Source organism: Dermacentor andersoni, chromosome 3 (genome assembly GCF_023375885.2).
Source record: "Dermacentor andersoni chromosome 3, qqDerAnde1_hic_scaffold, whole genome shotgun sequence".
NCBI classification, from domain to species: domain Eukaryota; kingdom Metazoa; phylum Arthropoda; class Arachnida; order Ixodida; family Ixodidae; genus Dermacentor; species Dermacentor andersoni.
In genome coordinates, this window is record NC_092816.1 from 107220640 (window position 1) to 107235325 (window position 14686).

General features: G+C 48.1%; 1 protein-coding gene across 1 annotated transcript in view; it reads right to left on the minus strand.

The window, feature by feature from the left end:
- LOC126539964 (uncharacterized) overlaps positions 1 to 14686 on the minus strand; it is a 322216-nt gene that overhangs the window by 240475 nt on the left and 67055 nt on the right. The gene's annotated exons all lie outside the window — the stretch shown is intronic.

A 14686-nucleotide genomic window follows, 5' to 3' on the forward strand; every position in this document is an offset into this window, starting at 1 on the left:
CCTCTGTTCGCCCTTTTCGCCGTCGGCTACACCTCGCGTGCGGTAGCGCATGCGAGACGTCTGAGCTCGTGAGCTGGCAAACATGGTAGAAGGAAATGCACTATAGGAGAGAGCACTGCGTCACGCGGCCAGCGATGACAAGCAAGCTCTCCCTGAAGCCTTTCCCTTCGCTTTTTCCCTCGCAATCTTGGATCAACACGCGCTCTCCGAGTATTGGCCGGGTATGTTTCATTCCCAGGAGTTTTTAACCAATGAGAACTTGTTCGGCTGTATTGCCGTAGCTCTGCCTGCTGAGGGCGGAGCACTAAGTCCTACCGCGCGCTCTGCCGTGACAATCGCGTGTTTGTCCAATACGTTTGACTTCAATCGTGTTGAGGAATTATTGCTTGCTTCATGAAAGTAAGAGTGACGCGTGCCAGAGATACCAGATCTGACGGGGGCACGCCGTCCAAAAATGACGCCTGCATTCCGCCACACTTTCCCCTCCGCGTGCAATGCAGGCAAGTTCACGGCCGCGTTCTTGCCTTTGGTTGACGAACAATAAACACGCAGGACGAGTTCCGATGGAGAACTCAAGGGTGTGACTAAACAACGCGCTTAAAAGCAGCACTGTTCATTCAATTGACGAGAGGGGAAAATAGTAAGGGCACGAGAATTCGCGAACGAGAGAAAGCAGCAGGAGCGCACAAGCGCCCTTCCGTGGGGATCAATTCAGTGAGCTTTGTTCCCTTTGTCATTCCCTCGCGGTGCCCCCTATAGGGTTAGCACGTTGCCCTTCCTCCTGGGGGCGGCCCGGGGTTCGTTTTTCAACTGGCTCCTGCACGCTGAAGCTCAGCGGGTTGCAGGAATTACGTTTCCTGGCGGTAAAGAGACACCCGTAAGCTCGAGGCTTTCCTACCGCCCCTATGGCATTGCAGCTACGTCAATCATTTCGCGTTTCGCTGCTAAGCCCGAGTGAGCGGGATCAAATTCCGGTGGCCGCGGCCGCATTCGGATGGTGTCAAAATGCGGCACCGAATTGAATTATGGGGTTTTACGTGCCAGAACCACTTCCTGATTATGAGGCGCGCCGTAGTGTGGGATTCAGGAATAATCTGGACCACCTCGGTTTCTTTAACGTGCGCCTAAATCTAAGTACACGGGTGTTTTCGCATTTCGCCCCCATCGAAATGCGACCGCTGTGGCCGGGATTCGATCCCGCGACCCGGCGCTTAGCAGCCCAGCACCACAGCCACTCAGAAACCACGGAGAGTTGAAATGCTGCCTTACTCTTCATTACGTTTCTGCAAGTAAAGAAAGAGAGCCGACCCAAGGGAAGAAACTGCTTGGAGCAGAGAATGTGAGCCCCGTTACCCCTCACATAACATTTTGCAAGGAACAGTCTATTGTTACAGGTTTACGTGCTGCGAGAATTTGAAACACGCGACTAATTAGTGCGAAAACGCTACATGAAAAAAAAAAGACTGCGCTGGCAGAAAACGCAGAAAGGACAGACAAGGAAGCATATAGTAGCTTGCATACAGACACGTATGTAGGCGCGCGCACACGCACACACGCACATAGAATAAATGAATATCTGATAATAAAGAATACTAATGAAAAAAGACAGTGGTTCCCATAGCGGGATAAAAGACAAATTTAGTGAAAACATGACAGATTACGCTGAAACTGCATTTCATAGACAATTCCACGAATGCATTGCAATATTCGTCCACTGGATCAAACATAACTTCAAATCAAGTTAGTTTAATCAACAGCGCTGCCAGCTTTCGTCAGCGCGACTTGTTCTAGGCTTCGTTTTAAATGTCAAGTCACCGAGTCCTTGCTGTGGATGTCTTCTCTGCGCAAATCGCGCACCGGTTCCTTCTCCTCTGCTCAAACGTCACGTTCTGAGAGCTGCAGCTTAACGTTGAGCCCTGTTCGTCATCGAAAGTTCGAAACAAATGGACTTGCAGTGCCGCCCGAGTTATGCCGGCAGCCTTGTTAGGAGCCTATACCTGTAAGGTGCATCGCCGGTAAAAACAGAAAAGGAAAAATTCCAGGAGACAAATTCTGAACCGTCGTTCTCGATAACGACTCCGTGTTCACGAAGGAACGGCGTACTGTAACGCGCCAACAAGCCTAAGCTTCCAATCCGCGGAGATAAATGACTCCCCGCGTGATCCAACGTTCTGACAGTAAAGCCGCCGGGACGCGCAGGCAAATACAGTATCTCTAAATGCGTGAGCCTTCTTTGGCACTGAGAGAAGGCGCGCTTGAATCGTTTGCCCATCTATCAATCATCACCACATCCACCCGTCACATCGTAGCGCTGCTTCGAAATTGCTGCGAAAGCAGATTTCAAAGGAAGGTAAGAAAACATATGAATCTCGTAAATGTACAACGTATAACTACATGAACGCATAACACGCGAACGTACACTCCGGGTATCGTTCCACAGTAGTTCCACTAGACGTTCCAATTGGCCGAATCTACGTGGAGCGAGCTATCAAGAGTGTTTTAAGCGTAGAAATGCGAACACAAATGTGTAAACGTATATAAACGCATACGTCTCGCACATATTGCCTGCTTTCTGCACCTCACCCCACGGGCGACCGTGGGTGCCTACTAAACACTCGCTTCGCGGTCTCGTCTAACACCGTCGGATTAATTTCAGCACCGCCCGCATGGCGCCGACGCTCGAGTGTACGCTCGTACCCGAACACACAGCGCGTCTTGCAGGGTCTGCAGGTATACCTGCGCGCACTGGCGGTATACCTCTAGTACTCGTTCAGTTTTAATTTCCTTTTTTTTTTTTTTTTGAAAGAAGCGTCTCTTACACATTCCTCATCGCGCGCAAGTCGCCCTTCTCCATCGCCTCTTCCCGAAGCTTGCGCATGACAGCTTCTAGAGAGCGTCGTCATTTGGTCGGTTGAGCCGCCTCGAAAAAAAAAAAAAAAGGCGGAAAAAACTTTCCTCCCCTCTCGCGTCATTTCCGGGTAATACAAAGCCGACGGCGTCAGTGGGAAACGAGATCGTCCCTCGTCTCGGCTTCACGACTCCGGAGGATTTCGATTACGCGTGTGAAGCACCCACACAGTGCAGGGAGAGAGAGGCCGCGCCGCCGCGCGCGGAGTTGTCGAAACGCCGCTCGACGCTCTTGTTTTGTTTGTTTGTCCTTCTCGCATTTCTATCCGACTGGCGGGTCCTTCCTGCCGTTTCTTCTAGCTTTCAATCAGCCGGCAGCAGCCTCTTAAACGCCGCTCCGTTGCGCCGGTTCTACCGCTATTTCCCCAGGAAGACGGTGTAATAGTAGGATTCTTGTTGGATTCGTACTACATTCCGCTATACTGGTGAACACTGAACTTTCGGAGAAGTAATACCGGCGGCTGGACTCGAGGTGGAAGCAGTACACGCACATCGGGTCTTTTAAACGTCAGCCGTAGAATCACTAGCAATGATTCCAAACCATGAATACCATGAAAAAAAAAAAGAAATTATTTTCTTTCTTTTGACGGGAAACGTTTTTAAAGTCAGTCAATGAGGCCACTTGCGAATATCAGGCAATAAAAACACGTTATAGTTTATCGACTGCAACCCACGCCTTTGCGCAAGGGTAATGCAACCCACTACCCACGCGCCTTGCTTTGGTATGGTTGCGTGGAGCATCGAAAGAAGCCATCCCGCCATGGCACGAGTAGCATCACGTAAACAAGAGAGGCAAGGAATGGGGTCGAAATGCGGCCTTGAATTGAATTATGGGGTTTTACACTTTCTGGTTATGTGGTACGTCGTAGTGGGGGACTCCGGAAATTTGGACCACCTGCGCTTGTTCGAGATAGCTGGTCGCAATCTCTGTCGCGTTCACAGATGGAGGCGAGCTAAATTTAGCCTCTATCTCGGCGTTCGCAGATGTATGGGTCGGCAGCACGTTTGCCGATCGCAGCAGGTGTGGTCGCGTTTTAGAGAAGTTACTCAGCCATCGTGTATGTAGAATGCACCAAACTCAAACCAGTGCAGATCAGGAGTTATGACGCTTACAAGTGTGCAAGCTTTTGCAGAAACGTGGTGGTTGCTTGCCTATGCCAACCACGTGTTCGACACGTATAGGGTCCAAAAATAGTGTGAAAAGGCTCGGGCAGCAAGACAGAGGGATGACAATTCGCGCCCACTATCGAGAGGGAGCGAGCACGACTGCAAGATTAGACAGTAGGATTCCCTATACGATCTCATAAACTTATTTATTTATTTATTTATTTATTTATTTATTTATTTATTTATTTATTTATTTATTTATTTATTTATTTATTTATTTGATAACACCGCAATTTGTTTCAGGAATTGTACGCTTGCTCGGCTATGGTTCCAATGCGTTCGACACGCATACGGTCCAGAAACAGCGGAAGGAGCCTCGGGTGCCTCCAGTATGCAGGGGTCATTTATTTACCCTAGACTGCCCAAACACCCTCTGAAAAACAAATGGGCCAACTATGAATAGGGCTGAAACCCTTCTTATGTCGCACCCTTCCGACATAAATAGGGAGCGAGCGGGGTTGCAAACTTATACCGTAACACGCCCGCCAGCTGCAACGTAAGTTAGGCACGTAAGCATTTCTAACGCGTAAATAACTGCAGCAGATGAATTTGGTTACGTCACTCGTGCACCTGTAGTTCCCAAACAACGTCCGCAGCACACACAAGGCCTTTCGCGTATACCCCACTGCGATTGCGTCACTGGTGTACCTCTTCTTCTACAAATGTTTTTTTTTTTTTTTTTTTTTTTGTCGCAGCGTACTTAAGTAGTCTGAGAGGAGGGGCTAGAGTCCATGTGCGTATACTTAGACCAATGCAATACGCTACCCGACCGCGGCAGCTTAGCAGCTATGCCGTCGCGCTGCTGAGCTCGACGTCGCGGGTGCGAATCAGGCCGAGGCGGCCACGTTTCGAGGGGGCGAAATGCAGAAGGGGGCTCGTGTACCCAGATTCTGAAGTCACTCACTACGGCGCGTTTCATAATCATGTCTTGGTCCAGATAAATAAAACCCCGGACGTCGATTAACTTTAACGACCCGATTCCAGGTGGCACTAGCGTGCCACAGTTCCTCACTGCGATGTTTTTTTTTTTGTTTTTTCGCCGCTGCTGCTGCCAGTATGATCTTCTGCTCGCGATGGCACACATCTCGATGGTAGTAGGAGAAAGTGGAAAGAGAACGTAGTGAGAACGCAATGTACAGGCACGCACGAGATATACGTGGCGGGACAGAACGACGCCTCGACTATATACTGCGCTGCGGTGACGTCAGGGGAAACCATGCGGTTAAAATCGAGATAAAAAGACGTTCGGCAGTCTTATATTCCACACCACATCGGTCGAGATTTGATACATGGAATTGATCGCTACGCTAACCCCAATTAATTATTTTTAAATACTCATTATGCCGCATTTAACTATTTCTTTTTTTTTCTGTTACAATAGTTCCTATTGATGACACCAGAGTGGGGACGCTTGTTGAAACAAAGCGTCCTATACCATCGCACGCGCTCAAGACAAAATGTTTCACCGCGAAGATGGGCAATAGCCGACGAATCTCTCCAAAGGTATATTACTCCCAAAAGTAAACGATAGAGAATGCCATTCCGTGCTAAAGGCGTACGTACCACGCACATGCGCAGACATACGAGCTCCACTTTCACGCTCTCACAAGAACACAATCTGCCCTCTCGAAATCTCGCGATGCTGCCAGTACATCATACTTCTGTTCGGTCATGATGTTTGATGTATGCCTCGAACGAGCACAACCTTGAGGAAGCAAGATAACGGACAACAAAAGCGCTCACTCACGGCTGCAGTACTTGTGTAGCACAGGCCAGCATGCGTTTATTTGACACCCCTCCCCCCTTTTTTTTTTCATGCTTTTTTTTTTTACATTTCGCAGTGCATGCATGGCCAGCGACGAATCCCCTTGAATAGGAACGAAAAGAAAGAGAGCGGTTCCCTGCTCTCACAGAGCAGGGAACCGCTCTCTTTCTTTCTCTTTGATTTCCTGGAAGAAGGAAGTGGGAAAGCATCGCAGCATGTCGCAGTGCCACTGCTGCGCTGTGGGAGAAATTAACTTGATAGCCGCGTATATCGGTTAACTGCTTAATTCTTGTTCTCCAGAGAATGTGCGCTATGAGCGGAGGATGGATCCCATAGAGAGATCGAGGAGGGCTATCAATGAGCCGGAAATAATGAACTTACAACCGACGACAGAGAATATAAGTAGCTATGAGCTTAAGAAAGCTTGCTGGATCAACAAAAGCAGCGCGGGAAGAAATGACGCGTAACGGCATGGATTAAAGATAGGCAGGTGGGTCTAGCCTTCCTGTTATGTCGGCGATTGCTCCGGCTGAGCAACGCAGTCCCGGTACGCATACGAGTTAACTAACTTAACTAACATATGAACAACGTTGACTGCTGGCCGAGGAAACAAAACGAAGGGTGGTTGAAGTACACGGGCGCATGAGGGCGACCATAAGGTATTCGTATAGTATAGAAAACATAACACGAGGTTTAAGTCACGCCCCAACTCATACACTGCGGAAAAGCCGAGTGTGGCGCTATCGAAATGCAGCAGATCCCACGCACTCATGCTCGTCCGACTGGAAAAAAAAAAAGAAAATTTGCTGCTGGCCGGCCATAGGCTCGCGAATAAAGAGAAGAAAATTGATCGGCACGATCGAACGTAAGGCAGAGTAACCGCAAGGTACGGCTTGAGCAAATACCTAAGAGAGTGGGCAATAAAAGGCGCCAAGGAGAAGTGCTTCTTATGGGGCTTACTAAGTCAAAATTAGGGAAGGGTAAAGGGAGTGGCGGTTACTTGGGAACACAAGATGCGGCGCGAAAGAAGTTTCGACCGCAGTATCTAACCAGTGCTGGCAAGCGTGGCTAATACGCGAGGAACTGCCTTCGAAATGTGGCCCCTCGTGCATGCAAAAATCCAAGCAGGTGCATACGAAGTTTTCCCTGTTACTTCTTTGCGTGCTCTGGTATAACGCGAACTGGAACTTGCGACATACTAAGCAGGTGCATATGAAGGTGTCTTATTTTTTTTTTTAACACTTGGTGTAACTAGATAACTTGACTACCAAGGGTACTATGGTTTAGAAGAAGAAGAGCGCCGAACAAAGCACAATCGCTAGATTGACCCCGCGAGATAAGAAAAAAACAAGAAAAGCCACAGGCCTGCGCGGCACACATATCACAGTCCTCCTCCAGCAAGCTAAAGAAGCGTCTCCATAGGACACCGTCGTAAACTGAATGAACACGTCAACTGCAAGTAATGTGTATATTGAAATTCGTGTTTTTATTTGCATACATTTATTGAAACACACTCAGGTGTGTTTTATGGTCGGAAAAGCAAATTGTAGGTCGCATATTGTCGGTCGAGAAGGGAACGCACTGGGGAAATAAGGGCGCTTTGATGTTTTTAAATAGAAAGTCCAAACAAGAACTGGTGCGGCAAGAGCTGCGGCGTGCATATGACAAATTCCATGCCGAGGTCTTCTTGCACACAGTGTAGGAACTAGACGTTGTCGGTATCGTTCGTGTTTACGTTGAAATCCCCCGTAAAAGAATTCACCGACGATTACGATACTCCCTAATTCGAAATTTGAGCGAATCTCTATAGGTGTTTTCATTTCGCGCATCAATATTTTGTATTATGATTATATAGCTACAAAGTTTATATCAGGAAGAGAACGCTGTGAGTAGTACGCTTTGTTTTCATGCAGACGACGCGCGCTACTCTGGCGCCATATCGTAGACATCGTCGCCATAGAATTTCGCACAATAATTAGTAGAGGAAACTGGCACTGCAGTCGAGTTCAATGATGGGAAGTACGTGAATTTGTCTGATCTGAATGCTTGTGGATTCAGACGTTCTTGTGGCTTTGCTTATTACGCTTTATATGCCTTCATTGCCGTAAATTTACGAGGAATCTATACTTCTCGAAGTGCAGAAGATGCTGCGAACGCACACAATCGCTACAAATTGCAACGATTCAGCTTGTCGATGTGGCCAAATCGAAACGCGCGAAGCATCTCAAGGCAATGGCTTGCCCGCGATAAACTTGTAATTTGTTTCATGTCGCTTGTCGATGCAGGCGTCCGTGGCGCAATCGTTTCAATACGGGCTTTGCCCGCGTGGGTTCGATCCCATCTTCGTCGCCAGTGTCACGATCCGCCCGGGTTCGTGAACGAGGGAGGGCTCGAGGCGCCCTCCGTTAGGCGGAGGCTCCGCTGCGCGGTGGTGATGAATGACTACGTTTGTGTTGACGGTTATGATACACGGCGAAGCTCTCGGGCCTCATTTTCGGCTGCTCACGTGTGAGGGTGTGCGCGACGATGCTCCCGGGCCTCATCTTCTGTTACACGCACACGAGGGTCTTCGCGGTGAAGCTGTCGTACCTGATTTTCGGCAGCACGCACTTGAGGGTCTCGGCAGCGAACATATCGGGCCGCATTTTCAACAGTACGCACTATAGGGTCTTCGTGGCGAAGTCTTTCAACGTCGTTTTCTCGAAAATGAACTGTCCGCCCGGCGTCCACGGCGACCTGCGGCTTCTGCTGCTCTATGCGCAGTGGTTTGATGTGCCCGACGTTGCCTGGTTGCAGCCGCGAGACGAGCCGCTTCCTCAGCAGCAGTTCGTACGTTGAAAGGAGGCCCCGTGTCGCGTTGGGAACAGGTAACACAGGCAGCGAGATTACGGGGCGCACGTGTCACATACCTTGATACGTGTCATGGTACACGATGCAAGTGGAAAACGGAGGGCTCTAAGCACTCAGTCCGCAGGAACACTAACAAGAACGGACTGCTTGTTACCACGCACTAGCCACTTATTCTTCTTGTTTTCTATGTTTCTTTTAAATTGCAATACGTCTTATTTTCGTCATTGTCCTTGCTGCACTACAGACGCGGCATTTTCCTCCCTTTCAAAGGATGCATTGTCCTAATGCGAAATCTAAGCATGCGCATGCACGAAATATTAAAACAGGAATCGATTGGATACGTATGGTCTTACACGCGCCACAATATGTAACTGCAGTGCAAAGTGAGCACTCATCGACGCTACGCGGCGCGCCTGTGACACCGCGTGACTTGTCGCGCGCAAAGCTTGTTTCACATGCAAGCGATTGAGCGAACGGATCGAACAGCGGCGCGGCGCTGCGAAGCTTTTCGCGAGGTTTCGTTTCACATGCATTGCCGCCACGCGTTTTCCGCCGCTGCGAATATCAATGTTGTTGGCAAGAAAGACGGGACTTTCAGCCAGTTTCGGTAGTTTGCGACTACCAATATAAGCATGGCTTTGTCCCTGCCGCTCGAATCATTATTTTATAAATACACATCCTGCGTTTAGCAATTATCAATTCGTTGAAAGGCTCTCTTGGCATGTTGCCCATACTACGAGTAGCTAGTAAATAAACATCCTCCTATGCGCAGGTTTTCCCACACTAGTCCTCCACTGGTCACGTGTCGAGACGGGCCGTTCGGAAGAGGTGCTGCCGCTCTGCCGCTGCGACGAAATTCCAACTTGCCCGAACCTCGCCGCTCCCGCCGCTAGTGCCGCCGCCGCCGCCGCTCGAAACAGATTTCTGCGGCGCGGCGGCAGGATTCGCGAGCATTTTCGCTTGCATGTGAAACAGGCTCAAAAGGCGATAGCTGCGACGGACACCGGCGGCGGCGGGCACCATCGCCAACCGAAACGGCTGTCGGAATGAACCCATAACAACTCACGCTGTAAACCTGTTGCTAACAAAGCATCTCGTCGTGCAGAGTCTTCGCGAACGATTAAAGGTATTGACCAGTAAGCGAGCTAACTGGCTTTGATCAAGGGTCTTTTGTTGACTAGTCCCATGAAGTCCATTTCGATATAGCGCACTTCTTGAACGGAAATATTTCTGCCTTCCGGCACAACGTACAAACAATCTCGTACCGTTCACTGTACTGGCTACCACCGATTCTAGCTCGTCGACGCTAAGTGCTCGTCAGTGAGTGCGTGCAAATATGCATGTTAGTGCATATGGAACGTCAGTCCATGGGTAGAAGTCTATTTAGGAACCTGAGCAGGGCGAATAGAGGCGTGCGTGTGAGTGTGTGTGTTGCGCAGCATGTGTAATATTCAGGGTGGATATTCTCGAGCGATCCATTTCAGACTTAATATCATCTTCGCGAGATTTCACGCGAATCAACGTCGGACGCCGGGAATTAGACGGCCGATAGTGCGCTGGGCGTATACATAGCAAGCTTGGCACAGTTTCAGGAACGCTGTCGGCCGTGTACGCCGACGCGTCCGGTACCGAGTCACGTGAAACGTTGCCAAAGTGATCGCGTCCCCGACAGTGTGGTGGCTGAAGTAGTCACAGCGAGTGTGTCAAAGCGAACCGGAACCGAACGGGAACCGAGCGAAACCGATAGTCTTTCGCCATCTTGGAACCGAACCGCATGTGAACTGACAGGTCATCAGGTCATCGTAGCTGAATTTCTGCAACAGTGCATAGCTTGCTGTGCTGACGATAACAGACGACGCACCTTACGTCAATTCAGGGTCACGTGTGGCCCTCCACAGCGACCTCCATTGACTCACTCAATCCCCAGTTTTCAGTTTGCCAAATGCGCACTGTTTTATCGCCCTCTTTTTCACATCTGGGACTGCATATCGTATCGGAAGATATAAATAGAGACGTCGTGCCGTCAACGCATAGTCGGTTGATAATTTTCCGTAGTTTCATCAAATAAGTGGAACTACGTAAGTACCGTAAATAGGTGTTCCAGGGCACACCACTCGAAGAAAATGTCCGCGCAGTCTCCACTTCTTGGCGTACCTTTCTGCGCACAAATAATCATCGTTCCTGACCGCAGTATGCCTCGTTTCCTTTTGAACTGCGTCAGGCGTACCTGCGCTACAGCCATACAAAGTGAGTGAAATAGTGCAGTAGTAAAGCTAGCTGAGACAGCATCAAACAGTAAAACAGCTGAGATAAGCCCGTCATCGATGTCCTTGAGTATGTGCTTCACCTTGTCCTCTTCACTCATGGTGGAATCGACGCGGGCGCAAATATCCACGACATCCTCTATGTCGCTGGTGTAAGTCTCGCCGGGCTGTGGAGCGCGCTCACGTAGGCGCTGTTCAGCACGGCGTTTTCGCAAGGCTGGGCGACCGAAGACTTCCGCGAATGCTGCTTTGAAAGCGGACCACGTTTGCGGTTCCCGTTAATGATTGTGGAACCAGAGGTTCGCTACGTCAGCAAGATAGAAAATGACTGTACGTAGCTTCGTTGGGTCATCCCACTTGTGATCACTGACGCGCTCGTAGTAAAGAGGGCCAATCTTCCTCGTCATTCTCACCTGATCCGCTAAAAACAGGAGGGTCCCGCTGCCGCTGGACGGCGCCGCACATGATAGGAGCGGCGGATGCTCCAAGCGGATTGTTGGGAGCCTCGTTCATGGTAGCGGCTGGAGCAGTTGTCAAAGGTCGGGGAGTGCAGCACCTCCACCAAATGTAATACGAGGATTTATTACGAGACACTAGGCACAGTCTAGTAGCACCGGCAGTACACGAAAACTGATCGCGCGCACAGCCGACACACGAGCCGTCTTCTTCGTCCTCCTCTTCACTACACTATTACTACTATTACTATTACTATTATTACTGATATTACTATTAGGAGTCAATGATATGGACACGATTTGAACATCCACTGCTACTTTATTCGGCCATTGGTCTGCTTACAAGCTTGCCAACTTCCTGTACAGACTCAGTTAGGTGTTGTGGGTATAGAAATACATTCTCTCTATACATAGTAACCGAGGGGATGCAGAGACTTGGCTACATATAGCGTATATAGGGCCCTACAGCTGGCATCTGCTCTTATGAGCATTTCCAGCGTAAGAACGTTTTGCCGTAAATATGAGCTTAGAATTGTAACCTGCGACTGCCCAGACGACACTCGAGAAACATTCCTTTAACTACACTGGAGACACTGCTTGATTGATCCTGCAAAGCATAACGTATAATTTTTGTCACGTTGGTGGGCCTAATATAACGCCTCGAAATGCTTAGTTAAGCGCGGAAAACGTAACGCGACGCCCAGGTTGCGTTTTTTATGTGCTGTGCTGAAGTTCCAGCTATGTATAGATAAAAAATATTTACGAATAATTATTTACTGCACTAAAATGCTTTTTTTTTTGCTGAGATACCATTTTATTGCCTTTCCTTTATTTTTTTACATATGTACTTGCGTAGCCATAAATAAAATCGAACAATTCGTTCCTGTTTTCCTTTCTGTGGAAGTGTGCCTAGGCACCGCAAGGTTAAAAGTCAAATTCAATGGAGGTAACAAAATGCCACTAACTAGAAGCACAGGGAACACTTGTCTGACCTTTACTAGCAACTAATATTGTAAGTGATTTGAATAATGAAGCGAACTAGAATAATAAAAAAAAGAAGAAAGGACACTTTCAGTGGCTATGAACGTAAAGTAGCAGTAAGCAGATTGCACCTGATAAGAAACAAACTAAATGTACCTCAGGCCGACCTCTGTACATTTCGTATCATTAAACTTCTCTCTCTCTCACTCTCTCTCCCTATCTCCTCTCTCTCTCACTCTCTCTCTCTCTCCCTATCTCCTCTCTCTCTCTCTCTCTCTCTCTCTCTCAACGTGCCGGTTTCGCCTTGGGCATGCGGACTTCCGTTCCACACGTTAGCTCCGTCAGCTGCATTAACTGATTAGCCGCCGCCTTCAGCCGTGCTCCAGTTCACACGAATGAACTCTCCTGGAAAGAAAGTTTCTAGCGGTACGTTGCAAAGACCGCGTGCGAAGCCACCGCTTGATTCTCGTGTTTCGCGAATAACGAACAAAAATTAGGTACGCATGCTAAGAAACGAAACAAAAAAGAACGGAGAAACTATAAATAAAGATCACTGACTGACAGCGCTTAATCCCGAGACCTCTAGGAAGTAACACAAGTAACACGCACGAGACAGCCTAAAAGCCTCGCTCTTACTTGACTCGCGCTCTTGGAAACTCCATAGATCAATCCTTCCCCTTCAAAAACAAAACAAAACAAAAGCCCCAAGAAGAAACTCACGTATAGGAGCGTCGATATCGAGTATATGTAAGTACGATATATAAAACAAGAAGAGAGACGAGTCGAGGCGGCTGCCCGCACCGCCCGCGAATCATAAGCCTGAGTGATCAGCGATCCCATTTTCCGCGGCCCACTTCTTTGTACCGAGAGACGATGGACAAGTAATGTACAGGAATAAGGGGGAAAGAAGAAGGCGGAACGGGGAAAAACGAAACAATGCCTCGGAGTTAGAGCGCGGGCATTGTCTGACTTCGCGTTCCCTCTGTTCTCTATCACCTCCCGTGGAGCCGACATGAGTACATCTGAAAGAGCCGACGAGACGTATGTAGACTTATTCTTTGTAGAAGAAAAGAGCAGGTCTACACATAGCGAATGGCACAACGTTTTTATCCTTCTTTGAATGCGATAAGAACACTGCGTTACACGAGAGAGAGAGAGAGAGAGAGGGGGAGAGAGAGAGAAAAGGGAAGCATGTTTTACGGAAGGTCTGGGCAAGTCTGGAAAGGAAGTTCTCGAAGTACACCCGAAACACCGAACGAGACAAAGGCTAGGAAAGCGGCGAATAATAAAGATGACGAGAACTGATGTCACTTTAAAGAAAAAAGTTTTTGATCTTCCTTCGTATTTGTCTTTTTTTTTTCTTATGCGTTTTAACTATGCGGCATATAGAGAGGTAGACGCTTTCTCATATGGCTTGTCGATGGGGTTTCCTTCTTTTTTTTTCCCCTCTCTCATCTCAGAACAAGTACGAGTGAGTTTGATTGCGCGGCTCAATACCTCTTTCCCAGAGTCAATTTTCAGCTTGACCGCATCGGGTACCCCCTCCTCATACTTAAACGTTATACTCCCACCACTGGGGAGATGTAAGAAAGATAAACGACACAAAAATGATAAATGTGTGGTAAATAAGCCCAATTCTTCAATCGCCAAAACGCTGCGAAATGATCACGGAACGAATGATCTCCGCGAACTCAGCCATATGCTCATACACGATGGCCAGTTATATGAAGTTCAATCGTGGGCGGTGACTATGAAGAGCGTCTTCTGAGCATTACAAGCTGTATACGCAGAAACACAGAGGAACCGAACATTAGTGATTATGATGATAAGAGGGATCTTGTGCTACTATACTTCATGTTTGCAGTGTTGTACTGCTCTCGATCACATTTATCACGTGAGAGCAGAGGCGCAGCTTGCGCAGCTTTGAACGCAATCAATCAACCAATTTATAAGTTAACCTATCAAAACCTTATTTAATGTGCACAGGAACAGCACTCAGTTGTGAGTGTTCGTGCACAGAGAAAGAAAAACAAAGGTCGAAATGGAAAGCAACTAAGCCCAAACGTTATTAGATGAAACAATTAGAAGAAATAACAAGAAAACTGAACAGCTACATATTGAGCAACAAAAGAAAAATAACGCACAATTCACAGGTGTAATAATAATAATAATAATAATAATAATAATAATAATAATAATAATAATAATAGTAATAATTTATTTACCGTGCCCATGAACAACAATTAGGTCTGAGTGGTGGCGGATGAAAACATTAAAAAAAGGTAAATGAAGAGCAG